Source organism: Bombina bombina, chromosome 10 (genome assembly GCF_027579735.1).
Source record: "Bombina bombina isolate aBomBom1 chromosome 10, aBomBom1.pri, whole genome shotgun sequence".
Taxonomy (NCBI): domain Eukaryota; kingdom Metazoa; phylum Chordata; class Amphibia; order Anura; family Bombinatoridae; genus Bombina; species Bombina bombina.
This window is the reverse complement of record NC_069508.1, coordinates 5,888,500-5,911,556: the sequence shown is the minus strand read 5'-3', so window position 1 is coordinate 5,911,556 and position 23,057 is coordinate 5,888,500. Positions and strand designations below refer to the sequence as shown.

At 52.4% G+C, this 23,057-nt stretch overlaps 1 protein-coding gene across 1 annotated transcript in view; it reads left to right on the top strand.

Moving 5' to 3' along the window:
* LRRC39 (leucine rich repeat containing 39) overlaps positions 1–23,057 on the top strand; it is a 158,031-nt gene that overhangs the window by 82,872 nt on the left and 52,102 nt on the right. The window lies entirely within an intron of this gene.

Genomic DNA, 23,057 nt, shown 5'->3' with positions numbered 1-23,057 from the left:
CCGCCCCCTGCAGACTCGTGGCCAATGGGCCGCCAGCAGGGAGGTGTCAATCAACCCGATCGTACTCGATCAAGTTGAATTCCGGCGATTCCTATCCGCCTCATCAGAGCAGACGGACAGGGTTATGGAGCAGCGGTCTTTAGTCTGAAGACTCGCCAGAAACACGGCCCACAAGCTCCGTTCGGAGCTTGATAAATGGGCCCCATATTGTTATTTCCCTTATAAAGTTCTGTTCACCCTGCTGTATATCGCTGTATGTTTTATATTTAGTCACACCCCTGTACACTTTATATCTAGTCACACCCCTGTACACTTTATATCTAGTCACACCCCTGTACACTTTATATCTAGTCACACCCCTGTACACTTTATATCTAGTCACACCCCTGTACACTTTATATCTAGTCACACCCCTGTACACTTTATATCTAGTCACACCCCTGTACACTTTATATCTAGTCACACCCCTGTACACTTTATATCTAGTCACACCCCTGTACACTTTATATCTAGTCACACCCCTGTACACTTTATATCTAGTCACACCCCTGTACACTTTATATCTAGTCACACCCCTGTACACTTTATATCCAGTCACACCGCTGTACACTTTATATCCAGTCACACCGCTGTACACTTTATATCTAGTCACACCCCTGTATGTTTTATATCTAGTCACACCCTTGTATACTTTATATCTAGTCACACCCCTGTATACCATTGCACGTTGATATATAACTCTGCATGTTTTATTTACACTAATATGCCCCTCTGCACATCTTCTTTAATGTAAGCTATGATCTGCCTCTGTATTTAGTATTTTCCTTTGTTATAAGATTTGACTGACATAGACACCAGCTAAAAACTATTAGGAGCTAGACACTTTCAGTTTCCATATGTACATATATTATAACTAAGTAAAAAACAGACATAAATTGTACTCTTGGCTGCCCAGTAATTTGGACCTTGAACCTCCAAGACCAGAGGCTGTACGTACAGACACACACACAGGAGACCAGAGGCTGTACGTACAGACACACACACACACACACACAGGAGACCAGAGGCTGTACGTACAGACACACACACACACACACACACAGGAGACCAGAGGCTGTACGTACATACACACAGGAGACCAGAGGCTGTACGTACAGACACACACACACAGGAGACCAGAGGCTGTACGTACAGACTACACACACACACAGGAGACCAGAGGCTGTACGTACACACACACACACTGTGACAGACCCTTCTGTCAGGACTGAAAGAGTTAACTGTGTTTAGCTTTAAGAATCTAATTTCTAAAGACAGGTTTTCTGGCCTCAGCTATTGTGTGCTATAATTACATTTAAGTAATAAACAGGCCATTGTTTAATCACCCTCAGAGAGCAGACGCTAGGTGATAAGACAAGCCAAATGTGTTTAATTTGTTATCTGCCTAAGTAAAGTATTTAAGTAATATAATTCTATTGTATCATGTCAAGGGCGCTTCTCCCTTTTATCTAATGTACAACATTCTTTCAACCCCCATCTGAGGGGGGGTCAAAAACCTGTATAAATCTGTGTGCTGCCTTCAAATAAAGTTGTCATTCTGTTTTAAACCTGAAACTGGCTGGGTTGTGAATTGCTGATTGTCTATGCAGGACATTGTTCATCTGGGGTTAACCCTTGGTACACAGTTGGTACCGTAACATTGGTGGCAAGCGACGGGAGAATCCTTATCGCCCAGAAGAGCAACTACACAAGCCAGTAACCTCAGGAAGAGGGGGATTATTACAATACTGACTAAGATGGAAAGAGTACCAGGGACAGAAGGAACCAATGGGCCCAGCATATCATACAGAACCCCTGAAGAAGCAAGCTTTGATCGGGCGGTTAAAATAAGACTGGCATATTATGGCCCCAACCCATCTGCCGAAATTATCGACCGGGTCATAGCAGCTGTGGAGGCCAACCTACTTCGCCAAAGCGGCGCTGCAGCAGCCCAAGTCACAGCAACCCCAGTGGAAAAGGGAAAAGTAAATTTTGCAGCTTTTAAAAACTTCCTGGAAACAGAAGGAGAGATTGATGGGTACCTTGCGGATTTTGAGAGGCAATGTGCACTACACAAGGTACCCGCAGAGGACTGGGTCACGATATTATCCGGAAAATTATCCGGCCGTGCCAGTGAGGCTTTTCGGGCCATTCCAGATGAGGAAGTCGGGGATTATAATACTGTAAAAGAGGCTCTGCTCTCCAGGTATGCGGTTACACCGGAGGCATACCGGAGGCGGTTCAGAGACACTGTTAAATTGGCTGGTGATTCCTACCTTGAGTGGGCATGTAAGGTGCACCGCACAGCAGCTCACTGGATAGCGGGGTGCCAAGCCGTATCTGGGGAAGAGGTGCTGCAGCTATTCCTGTTGGAACATTGCTTCGACAAGTTACCCGCAGGAGTTCGAGAGTGGGTTCGGGACCGTAAACCCTCCACCCTGCATGAAGCGGCTCGCTTGGCAGATGAGTATACGGATGCCCGCAAACTGGACACTGCTACCACTAAGCCCCCTGCCAGAGTGGAGTACAGACCCCCAGTCACCCCAGCACCTGCCAGTTACCAACCCCCAGCACACCGCTATACCACACGGTCTCGGGCCACGAACTACCCTCAGAGAGCCTGGTTCAATTCGCGGGGCTACTCACAACCTATTCGGTGCTTTGGATGTAAGCAACTAGGGCACAAAAGACCAGAGTGTCCCCTAAACGCAGCGAACCAAGCACAGTCCTGGAGAAGACCCGCTAGCGGAATCCCACGTAATCCTCAGCCTGCGGCCCGCTATGTAGAGGCGCAAGAATGCTGGGGCATCCTACATGAGGCAGACCTTGTGCAAGCTGCCCACCGGAATAACCGGCAACTGGTTAAAGTGAATGGGAAGGAGGTCAGTGGTCTACGGGATACTGGTGCTACCATGACCTTGCTTCGAAAGAACTTGGTGTCTAAGAAACAGCACACAGGAGACACTGTGGCTGTGAGGGTAGCAGGGGGCACTGTGTTCCGCCTGCCTGTTGCCAGGGTGCATTTGGATTGGGGAGGGGGCGCTAGACCTGTGAATGTGGGGGTCATGAAGGATTTACCAGCTGATGTTCTCCTTGGAAATACCTTGGTCCCCCTTGTTTCTGCCTATGCTCCCATGGGTCCCGCTGATGTTAACCCTGTGACTACCCGTGCTCAGATCCGTGCAGCAGAGACTGACCCCCCTGCTGCTAAGCCCCAGGACGCTGAGCTCAGTAAATCTCTATCCGCTATTGATATGTGGGAGTCACGTTACAATGCGCTGATGAAGGAGAAGAGTCACGTAGAGGATAAAATGGTCACGTTAAATAATCATGTAACAGTGCTAGCGGGAGAGAAGAGGAGTGCAGAGGAAAAAGCACGTTTAGAACAGGAATCTCTGCTAGACAAGCTGCACCGACAGACTGCAGAAAACACCAGCTTGAGAGTGGAACATGAAACATTAAGGACAAACTTAGTGACACTGGAGGAGAAGCTGACACTGGCTCATAGGGAGGTGCAGCAACTCAAGGGCACCCTATGTCGGTATGAAGGGATTGTGGATACCTATAAAGAGCAGGTACAAAAACCACGTAAAGAAGCCGATGATATTTTGAAGGACTGTTTAGCCCTAGTCGGGGCACTGAAGAGGTTGAACCCTTATTTATACAGACAGGGATTCTCTCTCATAACGGGAATAAAAATAGAGTGTCCCAGCAAACTGACATGCCTACCACCTCCTAGTCCGGTCATCCCCAGGTTGACCCGCAAAAGGGTCAAGCCGGGTCTGCCGGAGTGTTCCACAAGGGGGGAGCTATGTGACAGACCCTTCTGTCAGGACTGAAAGAGTTAACTGTGTTTAGCTTTAAGAATCTAATTTCTAAAGACAGGTTTTCTGGCCTCAGCTATTGTGTGCTATAATTACATTTAAGTAATAAACAGGCCATTGTTTAATCACCCTCAGAGAGCAGACGCTAGGTGATAAGACAAGCCAAATGTGTTTAATTTGTTATCTGCCTAAGTAAAGTATTTAAGTAATATAATTCTATTGTATCATGTCAAGGGCGCTTCTCCCTTTTATCTAATGTACAACATTCTTTCAACCCCCATCTGAGGGGGGGTCAAAAACCTGTATAAATCTGTGTGCTGCCTTCAAATAAAGTTGTCATTCTGTTTTAAACCTGAAACTGGCTGGGTTGTGAATTGCTGATTGTCTATGCAGGACATTGTTCATCTGGGGTTAACCCTTGGTACACAGTTGGTACCGTAACACACACACACACACAGGAGACCAGAGGCTGTACGTACAGACACACACACACAGGAGACCAGAGGCTGTACGTACAGACACACACACACAGGAGACCAGAGGCTGTACGTACAGACACACACACACAGGAGACCAGAGGCTGTACGTACAGACACATACACACACACACAGGAGACCAGAGGCTGTACGTACAGAGACACACACACACAGGAGACCAGAGGCTGTACGTACAGACACACACACACAGGAGACCAGAGGCTGTACGTACAGACTACACACACACAGGAGACCAGAGGCTGTACGTACAGACTACACACACACACAGGAGACCAGAGGCTGTACGTACACACACACACACACACACACACACACACAGGAGACCAGAGGCTGTACGTACAGACACACACACACACACACAGGAGACCAGAGGCTGTACGTACAGACACACACAGGAGACCAGAGGCTGTACGTACACACACACACACACACAGGAGACCAGAGGCTGTACGTACACACACACACACACACAGGAGACCAGAGGCTGTACGTACACACACACACACACAGGAGACCAGAGGCTGTACGTACAGACACACACACACAGGAGACCAGAGGCTGTACGTACACACACACACACACAGGAGACCAGGGGCTGTACGTACAGACACACACACACACACACACACACAGGAGACCAGAGGCTGTACGTACAGACACACACACACACACAGGAGACCAGAGGCTGTACGTACAGACACACACACACACACACAGGAGACCAGAGGCTGTACGTACAGACACACACACAGGAGACCAGAGGCTGTACGTACAGAGACACACACACACACAGGAGACCAGAGGCTGTACGTACAGACACACACACACAGGAGACCAGAGGCTGTACGTACAGACACACACACACAGGAGACCAGAGGCTGTACGTACAGACACACACACACAGGAGACCAGAGGCTGTACGTACAGACACACACACACACAGGAGACCAGAGGCTGTACGTACACACACACAGGAGACCAGAGGCTGTACGTACACACACACACACACAGGAGACCAGAGGCTGTACGTACAGACACACACACACACACAGGAGACCAGAGGCTGTACGTACAGACACACACACACACACACAGGAGACCAGAGGCTGTACGTACAGACACACACACACACACAGGAGACCAGAGGCTGTACGTACAGACACACACACACAGGAGACCAGAGGCTGTACGTACAGACACACACACACAGGAGACCAGAGGCTGTATGTACACACACACACACACACAGGAGACCAGAGGCTGTACGTACACACACACACACACACACAGGAGACCAGAGGCTGTACGTACAGACACACACACACACAGGAGACCAGAGGCTGTAAGTACACACACACACAGGAGACCAGAGGCTGTACATACAGAGACACACACACACAGGAGACCAGAGGCTGTACGTACACACACACACACACAGGAGACCAGAGGCTGTACGTACACACACATACAGGAGACCAGAGGCTGTACGTACACACACACACACACACACACACAGGAGACCAGAGGCTGTACGTACACACACATACAGGAGACCAGAGGCTGTACGTACAGACACACACACACACACACACACACAGGAGACCAGAGGCTGTACGTACACACACACACACACACAGGAGACCAGAGGCTGTACGTACACACACACACACACAGGAGACCAGAGGCTGTACGTACAGACACACACACACAGGAGACCAGAGGCTGTACGTACAGACACACACACACAGGAGACCAGAGGCTGTACGTACAGACACACACACACAGGAGACCAGAGGCTGTACGTACAGACACACACACACAGGAGACCAGAGGCTGTACGTACAGACACACACACAGGAGACCAGAGGCTGTACGTACACACACACACACACACAGGAGACCAGAGGCTGTACGTACAGACACACACACACAGGAGACCAGAGGCTGTACGTACAGACACACACAGGAGACCAGAGGCTGTACGTATACACACACACACACACACACAGGAGACCAGAGGCTGTACGTACAGACACACACACACAGGAGACCAGAGGCTGTACGTACAGACACACACACACAGGAGACCAGAGGCTGTACGTACAGACACACACACACACAGGAGACCAGAGGCTGTACGTACACACACACACACACACACACACACACAGGAGACCAGAGGCTGTACGTACACACACACACACAGGAGACCAGAGGCTGTACGTACAGACACACACACAGGAGACCAGAGGCTGTACGTACAGACTACACACACACACAGGAGACCAGAGGCTGTACGTACACACACACACACACACACACAGGAGACCAGAGGCTGTACGTACAGACACACACACACACACAGGAGACCAGAGGCTGTACGTACAGACACACACACACACACAGGAGACCAGAGGCTGTACGTACAGACACACACACACAGGAGACCAGAGGCTGTACGTACAGACACACACACACAGGAGACCAGAGGCTGTACGTACAGACTACACACACACACACACACACAGGAGACCAGAGGCTGTACGTACAGACACACACACACACACACACAGGAGACCAGAGGCTGTACGTACAGACACACACACAGGAGACCAGAGGCTGTACGTACACACACACACAGGAGACCAGAGGCTGCACGTACAGACACACACACACACACACACACAGGAGACCAGGGGCTGTACGTACAGACACACACACACACAGGAGACCAGAGGCTGTACGTACACACACACACACAGGAGACCAGAGGCTGTACGTACAGACACACACACACACACAGGAGACCAGAGGCTGTACGTACAGACACACACACACACACACACAGGAGACCAGAGGCTGTACGTACACACACACACACACACAGGAGACCAGAGGCTGTACGTACACACACACACACAGGAGACCAGAGGCTGTACGTACACACACACACACACACAGGAGACCAGAGGCTGTACGTACACACACACACACAGGAGACCAGAGGCTGTACGTACACACACACACACACAGGAGACCAGAGGCTGTACGTACAGACACACACACACAGGAGACCAGAGGCTGTACGTACAGACACACACACACACACACACACACACACACGAGACCAGAGGCTGTACGTACACACACACACACACACAGGAGACCAGAGGCTGTACGTACACACACACAGGAGACCAGAGGCTGTACGTACAGACACACACACACAGGAGACCAGGGGCTGTACGTACAGACACACACACACACAGGAGACCAGAGGCTGTACGTACACACACACACACACAGGAGACCAGAGGCTGTACGTACACACACACACACACAGGAGACCAGAGGCTGTACGTACAGACACACACACACAGGAGACCAGAGGCTGTACGTACAGACACACACACACACACACACACACGAGACCAGAGGCTGTACGTACACACACACACACACACACACAGGAGACCAGAGGCTGTACGTACACACACACACACACACAGGAGACCAGAGGCTGTACGTACAGACACACACACACAGGAGACCAGGGGCTGTACGTACAGACACACACACACACAGGAGACCAGAGGCTGTACGTACACACACACACACACAGGAGACCAGAGGCTGTACGTACACACACACACACACAGGAGACCAGAGGCTGTACGTACAGACACACACACACAGGAGACCAGAGGCTGTACGTACAGACACACACACAGGAGACCAGAGGCTGTACGTACAGACTACACACACACACACACACACAGGAGACCAGAGGCTGTACGTACACACACACACACACACACAGGAGACCAGAGGCTGTACGTACAGACACACACACAGGAGACCAGAGGCTGTACGTACAGACACACACACACACACACAGGAGACCAGAGGCTGTACGTACAGACACACACACACACACAGGAGACCAGAGGCTGTACGTACACACACACACACACAGGAGACCAGAGGCTGTACGTACATACACACAGGAGACCAGAGGCTGTACGTACAGACACACACACACAGGAGACCAGAGGCTGTACGTACAGACACACACACACAGGAGACTAGAGGCTGTATGTACACACACACACAGGAGACCAGAGGCTGTACGTACACACACACACAGGAGACCAGAGGCTGTACGTACACACACACAGGAGACCAGAGGCTGTACGTACAGACACACACACAGGAGACCAGAGGCTGTACGTACAGACACACACACACACAGGAGACCAGAGGCTGTACGTACAGACACACACACAGGAGACCAGAGGCTGTACGTACACACACACACACACAGGAGACCAGAGGCTGTACGTACAGACACACACACACACACACACACACACACACACACACACACACACACACAGGAGACCAGAGGCTGTACGTACAGACACACACACACACACACACAGGAGACCAGAGGCTGTACGTACACACACACACACACACAGGAGACCAGAGGCTGTACGTACATACACACACACAGGAGACCAGAGGCTGTACGTACACACACACACACAGGAGACCAGAGGCTGTACGTACAGACACACACACACACACAGGAGACTAGGGGCTGTACGTACACACACACAGGAGACCAGAGGCTGTACGTACACACACACAGGAGACCAGAGGCTGTACGTACAGACACACACAGGAGACCAGAGGCTGTACGTACAGACACACACACACAGGAGACCAGAGGCTGTACGTACAGACACACACACACACACAGGAGACCAGAGGCTGTACGTACAGAGACACACACACACAGGAGACCAGAGGCTGTACGTACACACACACACACACACACACAGGAGACCAGAGGCTGTACGTACAGACACACACACACACAGGAGACCAGAGGCTGTACGTACAGACACACACACACACACATACAGGAGACCAGAGGCTGTACGTACACACACACACACACACACAGGAGACCAGAGGCTGTACGTACACACACACACACACACGAGACCAGAGGCTGTACGTACACACACACACACACACAGGAGACTAGAGGCTGTACGTACACACACACACACACAGGAGACCAGAGGCTGTACGTACACACACACACACACAGGAGACCAGAGGCTGTACGTACAGACACACACAGGAGACCAGAGGCTGTACGTACACACACACACACACAGGAGACCAGAGGCTGTACGTACAGACACACACAGGAGACCAGAGGCTGCACGTACACACACACACAGGAGACCAGAGGCTGTACGTACAGACACACACACACACACAGGAGACCAGAGGCTGTACGTACAGACACACACAGGAGACCAGAGGCTGTACGTACACACACACAGGAGACCAGAGGCTGTACGTACACACACACACACACAGGAGACCAGAGGCTGTACGTACACACACACACACACAGGAGACCAGAGGCTGTACATACACACACACACACAGGAGACCAGAGGCTGTACGTACATACACACACACAGGAGACCAGAGGCTGTACGTACACACACACACACAGGAGACCAGAGGCTGTACGTACACACACACACACACAGGAGACCAGAGGCTGTACGTACACACACACACACACACAGGAGACCACAGGCTGTACGTACAGACTACACACACACACACACACACACACAGGAGACCAGAGGCTGTACGTACAGACACACACACACACACACATACAGGAGACCAGAGGCTGTACGTACACACACACACACACACAGGAGACCAGAGGCTGTACGTACACACACACACACACAGGAGACCAGAGGCTGTACGTACACACACACACACACACACACAGGAGACCAGAGGCTGTACGTACACACACACACACACACACAGGAGACTAGAGGCTGTACGTACACACACACACACACAGGAGACCAGAGGCTGTACGTACACACACACACACACAGGAGACCAGAGGCTGTACGTACAGACACACACACACACACACAGGAGACCAGAGGCTGTACGTACAGACACACACAGGAGACTAGAGGCTGTACGTACAGACACACACAGGAGACCAGAGGCTGTACGTACACACACACACACACAGGAGACCAGAGGCTGTACGTACAGACACACACAGGAGACCAGAGGCTGTACGTACAGACACACACACACAGGAGACCAGAGGCTGTACGTACACACACACACACACAGGAGACCAGAGGCTGTACGTACAGACACACACACACACAGGAGACCAGAGGCTGCACGTACACACACACACACACACACACAGGAGACCAGAGGCTGTACGTACAGACACACACACACACACACAGGAGACCAGAGGCTGTACGTACACACACACACACACACACAGGAGACCAGAGGCTGTACGTACACACACACACACACAGGAGACCAGAGGCTGTACGTACACACACACACACACAGGAGACCAGAGGCTGTACGTACACACACACACACACACAGGAGACCAGAGGCTGTACGTACACACACACACACACACACAGGAGACCAGAGGCTGTACGTACAGACACACACAGGAGACCAGAGGCTGTACGTACAGACACACACACACAGGAGACCAGAGGCTGTACGTACACACACACACACACAGGAGACCAGAGGCTGTACGTACACACACACACACACACACAGGAGACCAGAGGCTGTACGTACAGACACACACACACACAGGAGACCAGAGGCTGCACGTACACACACACACACAGGAGACCAGAGGCTGTACGTACAGACACACACACACACACAGGAGACCAGAGGCTGTACGTACAGACACACACAGGAGACCAGAGGCTGTACGTACAGACACACACACACAGGAGACCAGAGGCTGTACGTACAGACACACACACACACACACAGGAGACCAGAGGCTGTACGTACAGACACACACACACAGGAGACCAGAGGCTGTACGTACAGACACACACACAGGAGACCAGAGGCTGTACGTACAGAGACACACACACACAGGAGACCAGAGGCTGTACGTACAGACACACACACACAGGAGACCAGAGGCTGTACGTACAGACACACACACACACACAGGAGACCAGAGGCTGTACGTACAGACTACACACACACACAGGAGACCAGAGGCTGTACGTACACACACACACACACACACACACAGGAGACCAGAGGCTGTACGTACAGACACACACACACACACAGGAGACCAGAGGCTGTATGTACACACACAGGAGACCAGAGGCTGTACGTACAGACACACACACACACACACAGGAGACCAGAGGCTGTACGTACAGACACACACACACACACAGGAGACCAGAGGCTGTACGTACAGACACACACACACACACACACACACAGGAGACCAGGGGCTGTACGTACAGACACACACACACACACACACACACACAAAGGAGACCAGAGGCTGTACGTACAGACACACACACACACACAGGAGACCAGAGGCTGTACGTACAGACACACACACACACAGGAGACCAGAGGCTGCACGTACACACACACACACAGGAGACCAGAGGCTGTACGTACAGACACACACACACAGGAGACCAGAGGCTGTACGTACAGACACACACACAGGAGACCAGAGGCTGTACGTACAGAGACACACACACACAGGAGACCAGAGGCTGTACGTACACACACACACACACACAGGAGACCAGAGGCTGTACGTACAGACACACACACACAGGAGACCAGAGGCTGTACGTACAGACACACACACACAGGAGACCAGAGGCTGTACGTACAGACACACACACACAGGAGACCAGAGGCTGTACGTACACACACACACACACACACACACACACACACACACAGGAGACCAGAGGCTGTACGTACAGACACACACACACACACAGGAGACCAGAGGCTGTACGTACAGACACACACACACACAGGAGACCAGAGGCTGTACGTACAGACACACACACACACAGGAGACCAGAGGCTGTACGTACAGACTACACACACACACAGGAGACCAGAGGCTGTACGTACACACACACACACACACAGGAGACCAGAGGCTGTACGTACATACACACAGGAGACCAGAGGCTGTACGTACAGACACACACACACACAGGAGACCAGAGGCTGTACGTACACACACACACACAGGAGACCAGAGGCTGTACGTACACACACACACACAGGAGACCAGAGGCTGTACGTACACACACACACACAGGAGACCAGAGGCTGTACGTACACACACACACACACACACACACACACAGGAGACCAGAGGCTGTACGTACACACACACACACACACACACACACACAGGAGACCAGAGGCTGTACGTACACACACACACACACACACACACACAGGAGACCAGAGGCTGTACGTACACACACACACAGGAGACCAGAGGCTGTACGTACAGACACACACACACACACAGGAGACCAGAGGCTGTACGTACAGACACACACACAGGAGACCAGAGGCTGTACGTACAGACACACACACACACACAGGAGACCAGAGGCTGTACGTACAGACACACACACACACACACAGGAGACCAGAGGCTGTACGTACACACACACAGGAGACCAGAGGCTGTACGTACACACACACACACACAGGAGACCAGAGGCTGTACGTACAGACACACACACACACACAGGAGACCAGAGGCTGTACGTACAGACACACACACACACACAAAGGAGACCAGAGGCTGCACGTACACACACACACACACACACAGGAGACCAGAGGCTGTACGTACACACACACACACACACACAGGAGACCAGAGGCTGTACGTACACACACACAGGAGACCAGAGGCTGTACGTACACACACACACACAGGAGACCAGAGGCTGTACGTACAGACACACACACACACACAGGAGACCAGAGGCTGCACGTACACACACACACACGAGACCAGAGGCTGTACGTACACACACACACACACACAGGAGACCAGAGGCTGTACGTACAGACACACACACACAGGAGACCAGAGGCTGTACGTACAGACACACACACACACACAGGAGACCAGAGGCTGTACGTACAGACACACACACACACACAGGAGACCAGAGGCTGTACGTACAGACACACACACACACACACAGGAGACCAGAGGCTGTACGTACAGACACACACACACAGGAGACCAGAGGCTGTACGTACAGACACACACACACACACACACACAGGAGACCAGAGGCTGTATGTACACACACACACACACAGGAGACCAGAGGCTGTACGTACACACACACACACAGGAGACCAGAGGCTGTACGTACAGACACACACACAGGAGACCAGAGGCTGTACGTACAGACACACACACACACACACAGGAGACCAGAGGCTGTAAGTACACACACACACACACACACAGGAGACCAGAGGCTGTACGTACAGAGACACACACACACAGGAGACCAGAGGCTGTACGTACACACACACACACACACACACAGGAGACCAGAGGCTGTACGTACACACACACACACACACACAGGAGACCAGAGGCTGTACGTACACACACATACAGGAGACCAGAGGCTGTACGTACAGACACACACACACACACACACACAGGAGACCAGAGGCTGTACGTACACACACACACACACACACAGGAGACCAGAGGCTGTACGTACACACACACACACACACACACAGGAGACCAGAGGCTGTACGTACAGACACACACACACACACAGAGGAGACCAGAGGCTGTACGTACAGACACACACACACAGGAGACCAGAGGCTGTACGTACAGACACACACACACACAGGAGACCAGAGGCTGTACGTACACACACACACACACAGGAGACCAGAGGCTGTACGTACAGACACACACACACAGGAGACCAGAGGCTGTACGTACAGACACACACACACAGGAGACCAGAGGCTGTACGTACAGACACACACACACAGGAGACCAGAGGCTGTACGTACAGACACACACACAGGAGACCAGAGGCTGTACGTACAGACACACACACAGGAGACCAGAGGCTGTACGTACAGACACACACACACAGGAGACCAGAGGCTGTACGTACAGACACACACACACACACACAGGAGACTAGAGGCTGTACGTACAGACACACACACACACACACACACACAGGAGACTAGAGGCTGTACGTACAGACACACACACACACACACAGGAGACTAGAGGCTGTACGTACAGACACACACACACACACACACAGGAGACCAGAGGCTGTACGTACAGACACACACACACACACACACAGGAGACTAGAGGCTGTACGTACAGACACACACACACAGGAGACCAGAGGCTGTACGTACACACACACACACACAGGAGACCAGAGGCTGTATGTACACACACACACACACACACACACAGGAGACCAGAGGCTGTACGTACAGACACACACACACACAGGAGACCAGAGGCTGTACGTACACACACACACACACACACACACACAGGAGACCAGAGGCTGTACGTACACACACACACACACACAGGAGACCAGAGGCTGTACGTACACACACACACACACAGGAGACCAGAGGCTGTACGTACAGACTACACACACAGGAGACCAGAGGCTGTACGTACAGACTACACACACACACAGGAGACCAGAGGCTGTACGTACAGACTACACACACACACACACAGGAGACCAGAGGCTGTACGTACAGACACACACACACAGGAGACCAGAGGCTGCACGTACAGACACACACACACAGGAGACCAGAGGCTGTACGTACAGACACACACACACACACACACACACACACACACACACAGGAGACCAGGGGCTGTACGTACAGACACACACACACACAGGAGACCAGGGGCTGTACGTACAGACACACACACACACACACACAGGAGACCAGGGGCTGTACGTACACACACACACACACACAGGAGACCAGAGGCTGTACGTACACACACACACACACAGGAGACCAGAGGCTGTACGTACAGACACACACACACACAAGAGACCAGAGGCTGTACGTACACACACACACACACACACACAGGAGACCAGAGGCTGTACGTACAGACACACACACACAGGAGACCAGAGGCTGTACGTACAGACACACACACACACACACACACACACAGGAGACCAGAGGCTGTACGTACACACACACACACACACACACACAGGAGACCAGAGGCTGTACGTACAGACACACACACACACACACACAGGAGACCAGAGGCTGTACGTACACACACACACAGGAGACCAGAGGCTGTACGTACACACACACACACACAGGAGACCAGAGGCTGTACGTACAGACACACACACACACACACAGGAGACCAGGGGCTGTACGTACAGACTAGACACACACACAGGAGACCAGAGGCTGTACGTACAGACACACACACACACACACAGGAGACCAGAGGCTGCACGTACACACACACACACAGGAGACCAGAGGCTGCACGTACACACACACACACACACACAGGAGACCAGAGGCTGTACGTACAGACACACACACACACACAGGAGACCAGAGGCTGTACGTACACACACACACACACAGGAGACCAGAGGCTGTACGTACAGACACACACACACAGGAGACCAGAGGCTGTACGTACAGACACACACACACACAGGAGACCAGAGGCTGTACGTACAGACTACACACACACACACACACACACAGGAGACCAGAGGCTGTACGTACAGACTACACACACACACACACACACACAGGAGACCAGAGGCTGTACGTACACACACACACACACACACACACGAGACCAGAGGCTGTACGTACAGACACACACACAGGAGACCAGAGGCTGTACGTACAGACACACACACACACACACAGGAGACCAGAGGCTGTACGTACACACACACACACACAGGAGACCAGAGGCTGTACGTACAGACACACACACACACACAGGAGACCAGAGGCTGTACGTACACACACACAGGAGACCAGAGGCTGTACGTACATACACACAGGAGACCAGAGGCTGTACGTACAGACACACACACACAGGAGACCAGAGGCTGTACGTACAGACACACACACACAGGAGACTAGAGGCTGTATGTACACACACACACAGGAGACCAGAGGCTGTACGTACACACACACACACACAGGAGACCAGAGGCTGTACGTACACACACACACAGGAGACCAGAGGCTGTACGTACAGACACACACACACACACACACACACACACACACACAGGAGACCAGAGGCTGTACGTACAGACACACACACACACACAGGAGACCAGAGGCTGTACGTACAGACACACACACACAGGAGACTAGAGGCTGTATGTACACACACACACAGGAGACCAGAGGCTGTACGTACACACACACACACACAGGAGACCAGAGGCTGTACGTACAGACACACACACAGGAGACCAGAGGCTGTACGTACAGACACACACACACACAGGAGACCAGAGGCTGTACGTACACACACACACACACAGGAGACCAGAGGCTGTACGTACACACACACACACACACAGGAGACCAGAGGCTGTACGTACAGACACACACAGGAGACCAGAGGCTGTACGTACAGACACACACACACAGGAGACCAGAGGCTGTACGTACACACACACACACACAGGAGACCAGAGGCTGTACGTACAGACACACACACACACAGGAGACCAGAGGCTGCACGTACACACACACACACACACAGGAGACCAGAGGCTGTACGTACAGAGACACACACACACACACACACACACAGGAGACCAGAGGCTGTACATACAGACACACACACACACACACAGGAGACCAGAGGCTGTACGTACACACACACACACACACACACACAGGAGACCAGAGGCTGTACGTACACACACACACACACACACACAGGAGACCAGAGGCTGTACGTACACACACACACACACACACACACAGGAGACCAGAGGCTGTACGTACATACACACACACAGGAGACCAGAGGCTGTACGTACACACACACACACAGGAGACCAGAGGCTGTACGTACAGAGACACACACACACAGGAGAACAGAGGCTGTACGTACAGAGACACACACACACAGGAGACCAGAGGCTGTACGTACAGACACACACACACACAGGAGACCAGGGGCTGTACGTACACACACACACACACACACACACACACAGGAGACCAGAGGCTGTACGTACAGACACACACACACAGGAGACCAGAGGCTGTACGTACAGACACACACACACACAGGAGACCAGGGGCTGTACGTACACACACACACACACACACACACAGGAGACCAGAGGCTGTACGTACACACACACACACACACACACAGGAGAACAGGGGCTGTACGTACACACACACACACACACAGGAGACCAGGGGCTGTACGTACACACACACACACACAGGAGACCAGGGGCTGTACGTACACACACACACACACACACACACAGGAGACCAGAGGCTGTACGTACACACACACACACACACACGAGACCAGAGGCTGTACGTACAGACACACACACACACACACAGGAGACCAGAGGCTGTACGTACACACACACAGGAGACCAGAGGCTGTACGTACACACACACACAGGAGACCAGAGGCTGTACGTACACACACACACAGGAGACCAGAGGCTGTACGTACAGACACACACACACACACAGGAGACCAGAGGCTGTACGTACATACACACACACACACACACACACACACACAGGAGACCAGAGGCTGTACGTACAGACACACACACAGGAGACCAGAGGCTGTACGTACAGACACACACACAGGAGACCAGAGGCTGTACGTACAGACACACACACACACAGGAGACCAGAGGCTGTACGTACAGACACACACACACACACACACACACACACAGGAGACCAGAGGCTGTATGTACACACACACACACAGGAGACCAGAGGCTGTATGTACACACACACACACACAGGAGACCAGAGGCTGTACGTACAGACACACACACACAGGAGACCAGAGGCTGTACGTACACACACACACACACAGGAGACCAGAGGCTGTATGTACACACACACACAGGAGACCAGAGGCTGTACGTACAGACACACATACACAGGAGACCAGAGGCTGTACGCACACACACACACACACACAGGAGACCAGAGGCTGTACGTACAGACACACACACACAGGAGACCAGAGGCTGTACGTACACACACCCACAGGAGACCAGAGGCTGTACGTACACACACACACACACACACACAGGAGACCAGAGGCTGTACGTACACACACACACACACACACACACAGGAGACCAGAGGCTGTACGTACACACACACACACAGGAGACCAGAGGCTGTACGTACACACACACACACAGGAGACCAGAGGCTGTACGTACAGACACACACACACAGGAGACCAGAGGCTGTACGTACACACACACACACACACACAGGAGACCAGAGGCTGTACGTACACACACACACACACACACACACACAGGAGACCAGAGGCTGTACGTACAGACACACACACACAGGAGACCAGAGGCTGTACGTACAGACACACACACACACAGGAGACCAGAGGCTGTACGTACACACACACACACACACAGGAGACCAGAGGCTGTACGTACAGACACACAGGAGACCAGAGGCTGTACGCACACACACACACACAGGAGACCAGAGGCTGTACGTACAGACACACACACACACAGGAGACTAGAGGCTGTACGTACAGACACACACACACACAGGAGACCAAAGGCTGTACGTACAGACACACACACAGGAGACCAGAGGCTGTACGTACAGACACACACACACAGGAGACCAGAGGCTGTACGTACAGACACACACACACACACACACAGGAGACCAGAGGCTGTACGTACACACAAACACACACAGGAGACCAGAGGCTGTACGTACAGACACACACACACACAGGAGACCAGAGGCTGTACATACACACACACACACACACACACAGGAGACCAGAGGCTGTACGTACAGACACACACACACAGGAGACCAGAGGCTGTACATACACACACACACACACAGGAGACCAGAGGCTGTACGTACAGACACACACACACACACAGGAGACCAGAGGCTGTACGTACACACACACACACACACACACACACACAGGAGACCAGAGGCTGTACGTACAGACACACACACAGGAGACCAGAGGCTGTACGTACAGACACACACACACAGGAGACCAGAGGCTGTACGTACAGACACACACACACAGGAGACCAGAGGCTGTACGTACACACACACACAGAGGAGACCAGAGGCTGTACGTACACACACACACACAGGAGACCAGAGGCTGTACGTACACACACACACAGGAGACCAGAGGCTGTACGTACAGACACACACACACACACAGGAGACCAGAGGCTGTACGTACAGACACACACACACACAGGAGACCAGAGGCTGTATGTACACACACACACACACACAGGAGACCAGAGGCTGTACGTACACACACACAGGAGACCAGAGGCTGTACGTACAGACACACACACACAGGAGACCAGAGGCTGTACGTACAGACTACACACACACACAGGAGACCAGAGGCTGTACGTACAGACACACACACACAGGAGACCAGAGGCTGTACGTACAGACACACACACACACACAGGAGACCAGAGGCTGTACGTACACACACACACACACACACACGAGACTAGGGGCTGTACGTACACACACACACACACACAGGAGACCAGAGGCTGTACGTACACACACACACACACAGGAGACCAGAGGCTGTACGTACAGACACACACACAGGAGACCAGAGGCTGCACGTACAGACACACACACAGGAGACCAGAGGCTGTACGTACACACACACACACACACACACACACAGGAGACCAGAGGCTGTACGTACAGACACACACACACAGGAGACCAGAGGCTGTACGTACACACACACACACACACACAGGAGACCAGAGGCTGTACGTACAGACACACACACACAGGAGACCAGAGGCTGTACGTACAGACACACACACACAGGAGACCAGAGGCTGTACGTACACACACACACACACACACAGGAGACTAGAGGCTGTACGTACAGACACACACACACAGGAGACCAGAGGCTGTACGTACACACACACACACACACAGGAGACCAGAGGCTGTACGTACACACACACACACAGGAGACCAGAGGCTGTACGTACAGACACACACACACACACACACACACACAGGAGACCAGAGGCTGTACGTACACACACACACACAGGAGACCAGAGGCTGTACGTACACACACACACACACACAGGAGACCAGAGGCTGTACGTACACACACACACACAGGAGACCAGAGGCTGTACGTACAGACACACACACACACACACACACAGGAGACCAGAGGCTGTACGTACACACACACACACACACACACAGGAGACCAGAGGCTGTACGTACACACACACACACACAGGAGACCAGAGGCTGTACGTACACACACACACACAGGAGACTTGAGGCTGTACGTACACACACACACACACACAGTAGACCAGAGGCTGTACGTACAGACACACACACACAGGAGACCAGAGGCTGTACGTACAGACACACACACACACACAGGAGACCAGAGGCTGTACGTACAGACACACACACACAGGAGACCAGAGGCTGTACGTACAGACACACACACAGGAGACCAGAGGCTGTACGTACAGACACACACACACAGGAGACCAGAGGCTGTACGTACAGACACACACAGGAGACCAGAGGCTGTACGTACAGACACACACACAGGAGACCAGAGGCTGCACGTACACACACACACACACAGGAGACCAGAGGCTGTACGTACACACACACACACAGGAGACCAGAGGCTGTACGTACATACACACACAGGAGACCAGAGGCTGTACGTACACACACACACACACACAGGAGACCAGAGGCTGTACGTACACACACACACACACACACACAGGAGACCAGAGGCTGTACGTACATACACACACACACAGGAGACTAGAGGCTGTACGTACAGACACACACACAGGAGACCAGAGGCTGTACGTACAGACACACACACACAGGAGACCAGAGGCTGTACGTACACACACACACACACAGGAGACCAGAGGCTGTACATACACACACACACACACACACAGGAGACCAGAGGCTGTACGTACAGACACACACACACACAGGAGACCAGAGGCTGTACGTACACACACACACACACACACACAGGAGACCAGAGGCTGTACGTACACACACACAAGAGACCAGAGGCTGTACGTACACACACACACAGGAGACCAGAGGCTGTACGTACACACACACACACAGGAGACCAGAGGCTGTACGTACATACACACACACAGGAGACCAGAGGCTGTACGTACACACACACACACAGGAGACCAGAGGCTGTACGTACAGAGACACACACACACAGGAGAACAGAGGCTGTACGTACACACACACACACACACAGGAGACCAGAGGCTGTACGTACACACACACACACAGGAGACCAGAGGCTGTACGTACACACACACACACACACACAGGAGACTAGAGGCTGTACGTACACACACACACACACACACACAGGAGACCAGAGGCTGTACGTACACACACACACAGGAGACCAGAGGCTGTACGTACAGACACACACAGGAGACCAGAGGCTGTACGTACAGACACACACACACAGGAGACCAGAGGCTGTACGTACACACACACACACACAGGAGACCAGAGGCTGTACGTACAGACACACACACACACAGGAGACCAGAGGCTGCACGTACACACACACACACACACAGGAGACCAGAGGCTGTACGTACAGACACACACACACACAGGAGACCAGAGGCTGTACGTACAGACACACACACACACACAGGAGACCAGAGGCTGTACGTACAGACACACACACACACAGGAGACCAGAGGCTGTACGTACAGACACACACACACAGGAGACCAGAGGCTGTACGTACAGACACACACACACACAGGAGACCAGGGGCTGTACGTACACACACACACACACAGGAGACCAGAGGCTGTACGTACACACACACACACACACACACACACAGGAGACCAGGGGCTGTACGTACACACACACACACACACACACACACACACAGGAGACCAGAGGCTGTACGTACAGACACACACACACAGGAGACCAGAGGCTGTACGTACAAACACACACACACACAGGAGACCAGGGGCTGTACGTACACACACACACACACACACACACAGGAGACCAGAGGCTGTACGTACACACACACACACACACACACACACAGGAGACCAGGGCTGTACGTACACACACACACACACACAGGAGACCAGGGCTTACGACACACACACACACACACAGGAGACCAGGGCTGTACGTACACACACACACACACACACACACACAGGAGACCAGAGGCTGTACGTACACACACACACACACACACACGAGACCAGAGGCTGTACGTACAGACACACACACACACAGGAGACCAGAGGCTGTACGTACACACACACAGGAGACCAGAGGCTGTACGTACACACACACAATCC